This window comes from Bombus terrestris, chromosome 13 (genome assembly GCF_910591885.1).
Source record: "Bombus terrestris chromosome 13, iyBomTerr1.2, whole genome shotgun sequence".
NCBI lineage: Eukaryota > Metazoa > Arthropoda > Insecta > Hymenoptera > Apidae > Bombus > Bombus terrestris.
This window is the reverse complement of record NC_063281.1, coordinates 4,747,054-4,759,776: the sequence shown is the minus strand read 5'-3', so window position 1 is coordinate 4,759,776 and position 12,723 is coordinate 4,747,054. Positions and strand designations below refer to the sequence as shown.

At 36.0% G+C, this 12,723-nt stretch overlaps 1 long non-coding RNA gene across 1 annotated transcript; it reads left to right on the top strand.

Moving 5' to 3' along the window:
• Positions 1-1,475: 1,475 nt before the first annotated feature.
• Positions 1,476-9,558, top strand: LOC105667196. The gene is made up of 5 exons (XR_007226212.1): positions 1,476-1,893; positions 2,356-2,649; positions 2,741-6,044; positions 8,121-8,228; positions 8,519-9,558. It is a non-coding gene; the product is annotated as an uncharacterized LOC105667196 (long non-coding RNA).
• Positions 9,559-12,723: the final 3,165 nt, after the last annotated feature.

The window sequence follows — 12,723 nt, the reverse complement described above, 5'->3', positions numbered from 1 at the left end:
CCCCAAAAATCCTTCCCCGTTGTATACTAGAAGGCTACGGCAAGACTGCTTCTTGACCTTTTGTGGGAATCCATGCTGAAAATACGTCTCTTCAATTCAAAAATATAGAAAATAATCGACGGTTCACTGAAAGGAAAATAAGCTGCCATAGCATAGAACCTTTGCTGACGACGGAGGACGCCAGATTGGTGCAGGTGGCGATAAAGTGGAGAGGAATTACAAAGGAGAACAGACATGCGAAGAGTGAAAATTCGGAGAGATGTCAGGGTGGAAGCTGACAAACTTCCTCGCTAAAATTACCTGAATATATTTAAATATATTGATATTGTAGTATCGTGAGTAAAAAACCTGGTTAAAAACTAACCAAAACAATGTCGTCTATCCTTCGGTTATTAGTTTATATAGAAAAAAGCCTATGTGCCCAAAGTCACCTAGTTCTTGCGGAGCGTTAACAGGATGGGATTAGAGAAAGGAAAAAATAGCGCTAATGGAGGGGGACGATTTGAATTCAAAGAGTTGTTGATCGGGAAGCGTTGAGCGGTTAATCGAGAAGTAAGAGTGAGTCGAGAGGTCAGAGTTAATCGAGGAGTCGAAGAGTAGAGTGGTTAGCGTTGTCGAGTTGCGAGAGTTACTAGCGTAGCTGAGAGGTTGAGTTGTTGACGTTGTCCAGTTGCGTGAGTGATCAAGTTAGAGTAAGATCGTTACAATTAGTTCCATATTAAACAACCATCGTTCTTTCTGTCTCATTAATATCTGTATAACTAATTTATTGTAAATAAATTACAAATAATAAATAGTATCAAAAAAATTGTATACCCTAATATTTCCACGATACTACAATATGTAATATATTAATATATTTAATATATTTTAATTAATTACGTACATATGTATAATATTACATATTAATATATTTAAATATATTATTAATATTAATATTAATATTCACGTATTTAAATATATTTAAATTCTTCTCCCGCTAGAAACTAAAGACTAACTGCCTTACCGGTATGCATTTTCGCTAGTTTGTGCTGCTATCTAAGGGATAGCGAGAACATTATTAACTGGCCTAACACATGATCGATTTCAGGTTATGCGTGTTCTATCTTAATTATTGACATCTCTAATCGATCCATAATTTAATAATCGTATTGATTCCGGTTATGAAAGTGTCAAATGCGCTTAGATTAATTAAAATTGTTTATCGGTTAATTTTTAACATGATAAAATTAATTATTTTTAAAGGCTGCATTTAATGCCATTATTATAATCTTGATATTCTAAATATTATTTCAATTATATCCATATTAATGTACTAAAGTATTATTATTAGGTTGTCCGAAATGTTTCTTTCGTTTTATAAGGAAATAATAGACGCACAATGTTTTTTGTTTTATATTAGTTTATCGAATTATGCACAAATATAATAATAGAAATAGAACGAAATGGATTATACCTAATTCAATAAAATAATATAAAACAGAAATTATTGTTCATCTATTATCACCTTATGAAACGAAAGAAACTTTTTGGACAACCTAATACATTATCTCATTCACGAATTCCAATTAAGCGAAGTTTGCTGTATCTTGAATCCATGCAATACATATATAATATTTGTGCAACGATCCGTGAGTAATTCAATACTTAAAATATGTCTGGAAGTATGAAGTACTGAGGAATTACATGTGAAGATAAGATGTTACAGATAAGTATTTTCTGCCTATGAAAAATAGACTTAAAAGGAATGGACACAATACTTTGTGGTCTTTTTGACTTATCTCTTGCAGGTGGTATAATTAGGTGATATAATTAGTGTTAAACAGTTATCTACTTCAACATTATGAAGATGGAAAACTATATTTTGAAAATTATGAGATGATTGTTTTTTGTGTAAGTATACATCAAATACACGATACAAGTGAATTGTTTAATATGTCAACAGTAAATAACCTCAAACTGTTTGTCTTTAAACCTATATATGCAAATTATGAAAGCGTTGGTAACTTTCCCTTACACATTATATGAAGGATGTTTACATTGTTTGATCTAAAATTGTTGATTTATGTAAAATATAATGACAGCTTTTAAAACATCCAATTTAAATGAATGTTATGAATGAATATTTTCAGACCAAGGCAGTTTGTTTGATAATTTATTTAGAAAATTTCGTTATCACTGGAAAATCATATTATGTGTGTTATTTTGCATTCTCTAGTTAAAGATAACTTGTCTTATGTTTTGCAATATTACTATGTAATAATTTCGTTAAATGATGCATTTCGACCTGGAACTTGCATCAATTTTATTCTTTGTTGGATGGATTCTCAACATTTATAAATATATGTTTCATAGACCCAGACTTTTCCTGCGAAAGGAGCAGATTTATTTGTGTATGTGCACAATCATTGTACGTGCAATATTGACTATCGAAACAACTACTTATATCGTTGTAACAGTTGTAATCTACCAAAGTATATAGCTGCTTTATATGTGGATGGTAACAATATTAGCATAACTATTAAACATAATCAATGTGGACAAAGATATCTTACATCATACATGGTATTTAATGATACAAGAAATGAGTGGGTTCAATCTGGATACATTAATGTCATTAAAACAAATATTTGATGATGTTTCTGGAAAGTATGTTTATGCTTACATATTTTATGTATTTCCATATATATTTTACACATATTCCTGTATATATATATATAATACAAATATTTATTTATAGATTTCCAGAGGTTGCAGCTTAATGTTCTTTTAACAACTTAAGATCAGTATTACTAGAAAGATAAGCTGGTGTAACAAGCCATAAATTGTGCAATTGTTGGATATTTTGTACAAGCGATTACAAACGAACCAGTCTCTAGAATATATAAAAATACATTATACAGGTCAGTAATAGAGGAAGATGCAATAATATTGTCGACTGATATTTTATTAAAAGATTTTTATGCAAAGGTAAGGAATTGTTCCTTGATGTTATGTAGCATATGGCATAATATTACTCCTAATATTGTTGTACATATGTCATAACAATGTCTTTGCTTCTACTATCTGAGACGAAATTTCAGGAAGGATTATTAATTATAGAAAAAGAGGCAAATATTGTATAAAACAATTTTTCTAATATTCAAAAACCAATGTTTCGAAACCAAAGTCGAGTTCAATAGCAAGCCAACTGCCATTAAAGAAAGAAACCTGCTATGTGTGTGTGAGCGATTTACACACGCTCCCCAGTATGAAGAAAGACTAAGGAAGTAAAAATCAAAACCGCGTATGCTTGCTTGTTCCAAGGCTTCAGAAACACGCAGGGGTATGAAAACACAAGGCTCGCTTTCTCGGCGATCATGTTTCCTTTATTTATTTACATCAGATTTACTTGTTACTTGAACTACTTAGGTGCTGCGTACTGTCCGCCAAAAATAGCAAATTGCTCAAAATAGAAATACGTTTGATTTTTTGTTGCAAGCTGTCGAGTTCCTTTCACCTCACTTTTTTTAAATTTCTCAGTTTCAGTCCGCAAAGTCTTCTCCCTGCATTAAGCTAGTGTACGTCAGTATGCAAATTTTTTTTTTTTTATTTATTTCCTAATATTCACAATTTGTCTAATTTAGACATTAGGTCGAATATTTTAGCAGTTATATTAACATGTAGGTGGCTACCCCCACGGGGGTACCATCCTCGCATTTGCTAGATTATATTCTTTGTGAGGTCTGCTGGGTGCTTCCTTTTTAGCCTTCCAGTATGCAATTGTCAATCTTCGTAATCAGCATTAATATCTTGTGAACAACCTTTCTACTTTCGGTGCATCAATGCTTTATTTCCGCTTTTTATTAAATTAATCACTTTTGCCACTATTTTCATTGTTGTATTATTGTTGTATATTATTATTGTATTAGTATTGTTGTATTTAATATTAACGTTTTCCCACATAACGCTTTCCACTAGCTTGCTTGTCTCGCTGTTGATACATTCGGATAGACTGCAGATTATATAGGAGAGGAAATAGATGTCTTAATTTTATTAAAAGTTGGAACAAGGTATTAGTACTTAGGTATTAGTACGTTGTGGCGGAACGTGCATTGAGAAGAAACATCTGAAAAGGTAATGGTTCGCTCGTCGCATCATCCGGCGATTTTTTTTAGCTGTATGTGCATTGCATCCGTTGGTCTACTTTCTGCATGTAATGTGTTGATGTTTTGAATGCAATTGCTGTCTGCCAACATAAATTATATTATTAAATTAACTGTCGGAAGACGTAGAATATATAAAATGGGCGGTATTCTACGCAAACGTTGAACATCCTATTTACTCGTTCGCATACACGAGCGGGTTAGAAGTCACCGAATTCTTCTCAAACGACCCGTCTGTCCTCCTCGAGAATCCTAACATGTACATTTTCCTTCACGACTCTCTTCTCGCATGATAAAATCTCATTCCAATTCTCATACCAACGACCGGCTATAGTGACTGACTGCTTCTGAAATATTTTGTTACTTGAAGTATAATGAAACGATTAAATCCCCTTCAAAACTGAATATAAAATACAAGTAAGCTGAATGTGCTTTTAACAAAAATAGGGCCAGAGGCAATTGTTGGTAATGGGATAACGAATTTTCCTTTCTTTGTCCCTTCTAAGATAACTTGAAAGCACGATCTCACTGGATTTCAGCTCACTTTGAAAGAGATTTACGCGCGTTTCCTCTCTTATTTGAACTGCCTTTTTGTCGAAGAATTAGACTAATGAAGTGATAATTTGTTTTGTATAGTATTTTTGGAAATTATCTCTCATCAAGTAACGGCCAATTATTATGAAGAATATCTTGTCATTGTTTTTTACACTCGTTTATCTAGTACGTTGCAAAAAATTGTCTCTATTGATGTATAATCACCGCGTAAGTTTCTTTTTTGAGAAATAAACATAATGTATCCTGATACGATGGCTATATATCTATTTGTTTTAATTTTCTTATCAAGTATCGTGATTCGAAACTTAATGATACGTTATTAATTACAAACAGAGGTTTCTGAAATTTAGTTCTAGTATTACTTTTACTAGGATGAGAAAATACCATTATAGTAATTCTATTGTATTTCTTGCAAAAAAATATTTAATTGTATAGATTTAATTTAATTTAATTATTTTCAATTGGAAAATTTTGATTCTAAATATTCTTTCTGAACGATTCTGAATATTCCTCTTTTAAACTTTCATAATTTTCTTTTAATATGTTTAAAAGTTCTTCACAGCTATATCGTATATTAGTTTTTACTTTCATAACAGCTGACAATATAATTAATTGTTAAGTTCATTGTTGCAGACTATTTCCGAGCAGACCAATAAACGTCGATCAACGAAAAAAAACTTTTTCCACATCTGTATTTGTTTCAGAAAGGCTCATTAAAAGTTCGATAATTATTCTTGTATCTTTTAAAGGAATAGGTTGACTTTCAAAATACTAAATTTATTACATACAATTGATAATGATATTCTAATGATAATTCTAATAATAATTCTTCCTAAGTAATACTAAATGCAGGACATAATCAGTGCATAACAACTTTGCAGTACAATTGTCGAGAAAGCAGTACCGTACTGCAAAATGGGGTACGGATGGTCACCTCGTTTAAAGGGAATATTTCACGCTAAAAAAGCAAAACCTTGTCAATTGATTTAAAATGTGATTTTGAACAAATAGTGCCAACTTTAACATTTGAACATTATAGATTTATATGTACGTATTGTTATACATGACTGCGCAAGGATCGCGCGCAGGTTCCATGTTGTATCTAGGATTGTAGCCAATCAACAAGCAAAACTAACGCTATAATAACAGAAGACCGGTTCGTACATTCGCCTTTTCGGTTCGGATGTGGTAAGATGTATATCGTGTAGAAGATATAATTTTGTACCTGCCACGCGTATATCAGTTAGTAATAAATATTAAGTGAAGAATTACGCATTTAATTTGTTACATTTTCATTAAGCACAAATACGAAAAGATGTAAAATCGTTCATTGCTTTATTCAAGGTAAATATTTTATATATGTTTATACAACTAAGGATTGTTCTTGTTTAAGTTATTCTAATTTGGATTATGTAACTTAATCTATACTATCACGCTGTATCAAAGATATAAATAGTAATATGTAGTCTATATTATACATATAGATTTAAACGTGTAATAAAAATATACTCGCGTGTAATTAGGTAATTAAGGAATACGGAATTTACGTCCTTAATTTAATTATATTTTTCGATAACTGCGTAAGTTAATGGATCTGTACATTTTTGTCTGTGTGACCATTAACCTCCTCGTCTACACACTGGGTCGTTTTCCAGCAATTTTAAGTGATTCTTCATTTTATCCATATTTTTGTTCAAATTTTGCTTTGCTTAAGAAAATGAGAATATCACGTAACGCTAAAAACCATTGGATAATATTCTAGAAACTTTGAAAATGAATTTTTCAAGAATTTTTGTGGATTTCTTGAAAGAAAAAATCTAAATAAAATTTGCATGATCTCGAAAGACCCAGCATGCAAACAACGCCAGTAAGAATAAGGTTGCGGATGAGAGGTTAATACACGATTAGTTAGAAATATGTACAAAAATGAAAATTAACGAAATTAAGCATCAAAATATGTGTTTGTGACTATTGTATATGGGCCCACATGATCATCGCTAACGATTAACTTTTTATAATTCAGTTTGTGATGCAATATAGGAAATTTTGTTAATTTCTATCTTTATCAATACAAAACAATATATTTCAAAAGTTTATTTTTAAATACATGCAAATTATTTTTGTTTCTTCTCTTTTTTTTATTAAAAGTTATAGACTTTTTACCATATTTCACTGTCCTGCACAATTATTATTTAATATAAAAAATGAATATATTAGTACAACTCGCAACACGTTAAAATCTCAATATTAATATTACATTAGCATTTCTGCTAATTTCATATATATATTTATTTATAATTATTTATTTATAAATAAATAAACAAACATATATATAATTCCAAATATATTCAAGTAACTTCCAATCCCACAAATCAGTACCATTAGATTTTAAATGCATATGAAAATTGCATAAATTGCGTATATGTATGTATATATGTATATATTTATATGTTTTTCTCACGTATACGTTTCTCTAAAATATAAGTGTAAAATTGCAGTATCAACTGGCTCGTGTTACGGAATAAGTAAAAGAAAACACGAATGTATAGATGCTTATGGAATCGGAGAGTTAAATTACTATGATTATTTACTGTTCTAAATCCATTTTAGCAATGGTTCATGTCTTTATTGTTCGTATATTACGATTAGACATGAAATAACAGACACGAAATCTCTAATTTCGATACACGTTATAAACATACGTTAAGAACACAGTGTTTCAGTGCCTTAATACATGTTAAAAATCATCTTTCTATGCTAAAAATCATTTGTCTCAGGACCTTGTCATGCCTTTTTTTGTCATACCTTGTAAAATAGTGCCTACTTTCGTTAATTTTACAAGCTTTCGAGTTGTCAACAGTTGTACTATGAAGCGAAATTATATTTTAGTCATTTCAATATATTTGGTGTACTGATAGATTATTTTCCTTAAATTTATATATAGTTCCCCCATAAGGGTAAAAATATTACAATATTACAATATCAAACTATAAAAATATTCTTTTTTATATAAATTGGACTGCTTTAAAGTTCTATATAGTCTGAAGCATTGATTAGATAAAACATCAATAGAAGCAGAAATCCATAGAAAAAAATCAATTGGAAAGTTTTAGCAAGTAAAACAAGATAGATTATGAGAATATTTTGTGGAATCTCGAATATTATAGCTATAAGTTCATTTGTAACTTGTAAATAGAGTATACTATAAAGATAGTGCCATTTTTCATTTTAGTGCCATTAGTTATTTGTTTTTATTAAAATTTTCTTATTTAGAAGTGAAATTCAAAGAGATAATACACAGTATTCTAACATTTGAAAAATATATTGCAACATTTTATTCAATGTTGTACTCTCACAAAATAATCATGCTGTAATTTTGATATTTTCATTTAATTTACCTAATTTGTTATAATTTCTTAGAGCTTCCGAAGTCTTTGGGTCTCCAGAAACATGCGGATTTAAAACGAGTCAAGCAAATCTATTCCTCTGTAAGGCATATCGTTATATATCTAATTTTATGCTGAAATGGTGAGTGCCTTTTATATATTAAGATATTGCGCGCATTTACAAACGATTTACAAATTGCTGTGATACTGTTTGATGCGGTAATTGCCGTATTAAAAAGATAATTAGAATGATTAGGGCGAGATCTGTATTGATACGCGTCGTGTGCTTGTAGGAAAGTTAAAAATCGCTGTGAATTTGTCGCGGGTAGCAACTGGACACCGATTTAATATTGTTTGTATCACACATCGCGACCTTACGATCAGAAGTTGATCGCGCCGTTACGTTTAGCGAATGTTTATCTTCTTTTTCAGCTAAACATTACCCAGTTTTCGTCTTTTTGTATATCCTTTACCTGGACATCGCCGCTACGAAGGAAATAGAATTTAGTGAAGTAAAAAATAAAAAAGTCAATATTATTGTGCCCTTGAATACGAATGTTGTTTGAATTACAAGGTCCAGAAATAAAAATCTATAAGTAGATTTTTATTACTGTCTCTTGTAACTTTCAGTTAGAGTTATATACCAAGGTTAATTTTTTTGCAATGTCCTTTGTTGTAAATATATCAACACGCTATTGCTATCACCTTCACGCTCGAACAGAGAAAGTTCCTTTGTAAATATGTCGACATCGCTCTTAAGAGTATGAAAGAAATTAGCGATGTTAAATGAAGAAAATATTTTGTTTTATAAACAAACGATTTTATTTTTCTGGTACATGAGATAATTCACGGCATGACCCTTCTTAAATCGTTGAATTACGATTGCTACGTTCATGGAATACCAAGTGAAAACTGTAGATCTAATTATAATATAGAAGTGGAACGTCGTTTCGAATGCGACCGATGAGCAATATTCGACATTTTATATTTTTATTAATTCTGCAGAGAATAAATAAGTGTGTCTTTCAGCTAAAAGGTTTTTATCATACATATGTATTGATAATTAATCTCATGAAGTTGACCTTAAGAGCCCTATGTAGAATAGATAAACCAAACTCTTGCGTCTCCGTCGCTTTGTTGCGCTTGCTCGCTGCTTTGCGGTCGGAAGATTTTCCTAGGTACAAACACGTCGTGGGTTTGTGCATTCCTTTCTAGGTGCTCAATATCTTCCGACACGATGAAGGCGGGTTTTAGACGGTCTACGGAGACTTTCACGCTTTTGTCCTTCACCCGTATGGTAAAGGTTTTCTCCCCACGCTGTATAACCTGATAGGGGCCATCGCACGGTGGTTGCAGTGGGTCTCCGATTGCATCGTGACGTACGAAAACGTACGGCGACGTTTCTAAATCGCGGAACATGAACGTTTTCTTTTCGCCGTGTTGTGAAGTCGGCAGAGGTCTAATCTCGCTCATTCGCTCTCGCAGACGGTTTGCGAATTCCGCGTTGGCCGGTTGTTTTGCTGGTTAAATTATTTCGGCTGCCGTTGCGCTCAGGTCTTCCTTGATAGCGGTTCTAATGCCTAGAAGAACTATGGGAAGGCTTTCGATCCAGTTGCTCGAATTGTGGCATTTGATTGCGGCTTTAAGCTGCCGGTGGAAGCGCTCTACCATCCCGTTGGACGCGGGGTGATAGGCTGTGGTACGCAAATGCTTAATGCCGAGCATCCGGCATAGTTCTTTGAAAAGATTGGATTCGAATTGGCGTCCTTGATCTGTTGTTATTTTTGCTGGGACGCCAAACCGCGCTATCCATGTGGAGAGAAGAGCCGAAGCAACGGTCGTTGCTTCCATATCTGGTATAGGAATCGTTTCGGGCCAACGTGAAAAACGATCGATACATGTTAGACAATATCGGCAGCCTTGTGAGTATTGCATGACGATAACGTCTAAATGTATATGCTCGAATCGTCCTGCGAGCTCTCCGAATGTTCCGGTCGGCGTTGATACGTGTCTCGTTATTTTACATTCTTGACACGGGATGCATTGCCGTGTCCATGTTTGGCAATCTTTGTTTAGCGCAGGCCAAACAAAACGCGATTTTACGAGTTTTTGGGTCGCGCGTATCCCTGGGTGGGAAAGTCCGTGAAGTGAATTGAATACGTCGCGCCGCAAGGGTTTTGGTACGTACGGTCGTACAATGTCGCCTGACACGTCACAGTATATTTCCGCGTCGTAATCCGGAAAACGAATTTTCTTAAGCTGCAACGCGGATGTATCGGAGTTAACGATGTCGCGGAGTTCCTCGTCGTTTTCTTGCGCGGCGGCGAGGGTTTTGTGATCCACGGATTTTCCTATGGCTTCGATGCGCGATAGGACGTCGGCAACGTTATTATTCAGCCCTTTTATATGCCTTATATCGGTCTTGAACTGACCGATATAATCTAGCTGCCAGAATTGTCGCGGCGAACACTTGTCGGGATTTTGACTGAACGCATAAGTGAGGGGTTTATGGTCAGTGAAAATAATAAAATTCCTCCCCTCTACGGCGTGTCTAAATCGCTTGATCGCGGTATACATAGCGAGCAATTCGCGATCATACGCGCTATATTTTCGCTGCGCGGAATTTAAGGGTTTAGTTAAAAAACCCAACGGTTGCCAAGTGTCGTTCGTGCGTTGCTGCAACACCGCTCCTATTGCAAAGTCGGACGCGTCTACAGCGAGGCTGATGGGCGCGCCAGGTATAGGATGCGCTAACATCGTAGCGTTAGCTAGGGCGCGTTTTGACTCGCTAAAGCTCGTTTTGGCTTCCTCCGACCAAATAATGGGCATGTTGCCCTTTTTCGCCCCTTGAAGCAAATCGTTGAGGGGTTGTAAAATTTTAGCTGCCCCCGGTATGAAACGTCGGTAAAAGTTGATCATACCGAGGTATCTGCGTAGTGCCTTGATGTTCGCAGGGAGCGGTGCTTCATTTATGGCTTTAACTCGATCAGCGAGCGGTTTTATTCCGTGCGCGTTTACCGTATAGCCTAGGAAGGCTATTTCATTAACGCCGAACTCGCACTTTGCGAGGTTGATTACTACGCCGTAATGGTTTAGACGTTCGAACAAAATCCGCAAGTGCTCGCGGTACTGTTCCTCGGTTTCCGAAGCTACCAAGAAGTCATCTACGTACGCGTATACGAATTCTAAGCCTCGCGTGATTTCATCGACAAATCGTTGACACGTTTGCGCGGCGTTTCGAAGCCCAAACATCATGTTGGTTGCCTCGAAAAGGCCGAATGGTGTCGCAATCGCGGTTTTTTTAACGTCCTCAGGCGCGATTGGGATTTGATGGTAGGCGCGCACTAAATCAATTTTTGAGAATATTCGCCTACCGTGTAGATGCTGCGCGAAGTCTTGTATGTGCGGTGGAGAGTACCTGTCGGGAACAGTGCGGGCGTTCAGCGCCCTGTAGTCACCGCAAGGTCGCAGACTTCCATCCTTCTTTGGGACGACGTGTAGTGGAGATGCCCAGGAACTCTTCGATGGGCGCATGACTCCTTGCTCGATAAGCGTTGCAAATTCCGCCTTGATTTGCTTGAGACGGTCCGTCAGGCCCATTCTCAGTCTCAGCGCCCTCTCTTCTTTTGGGACCACATTCGCGGGCGTCATCCTTAGCGCCTTAACTTTCACCTGGTCGGTCGGAGATATCCCCCATTCCTCGTCGTCTCTTCTCTTTCTTGCTCCTTTCCACGACGTACCACCCATCGGAATCACTCCTCTCTCTCTCTCTCTCAGAGTAATTGGCAGCCTCCTTCCTTCCACGTGTCTCCGCGTACGATGGTTCCCCTTTCCTCGGTCTCTTAGTCACCGCCGTGACTTTATTCCCTTCCGCCGGAGATACCATCTTTCTCTTCGGCTGCTCCATCGCCGGCCTCCGAGAGATACCTTGTCTTCTCATCTCTTGTTTATTTTCAGCAGTTGTCATCATTGTTATTCGCTCAGACCTTCCCATTTTAATCCGGTCGGGCTCCGTTTTCACTCTTCTACCCGGTGTCCCCATACACTGCTCCAATGTGGACATCGAGCCTTCCACCATCAAACTCGTCGTCTTTAGGTCCTCATTTTCTTTCCTGTTGTGATCTAATTCCTTCGCTAGCATTCTTAGAGCTTTGACTACCCCCATCAGGGTTCTTGTCAAGCTATAAACCTCAAATGCTGTTAAATAGTGCTTTTCCTCTTTTTCACCGTCGCTATACGGATCGTCAAGCTCCTCCACTGTGCTATCCCCCATTTCACTGTCTCCTGGCAATTGTTTCCCGTATCTAGCGAGAGAGCTCATTTCCATTGCCCTCCTCGCCAAATACCTTTTCCCCCTATCGCTCATTTCTCTCGGCGTGTTCTGACTCCCCTCAGAATCCTCCCCGCCCGTCATACACCTCTTTGTTTCCGCCAGTAGTCGGGCTCCTTAGCAACTTTTTGCTAGGCTTAAAGGGATTTACCCCCTCCTCTCCTTCTCTGCTCCCACTACCAGGCAGCACCGTGATTGTAACATCTTTTAATTTCGCATCGGAGATAGCTCTAGGCCTTTCGCTCCCCGACTCCATCCTGTTGTTTAGACTACCGGTCGTTTTTACCGCACGAAAGGAGGCTCTTTT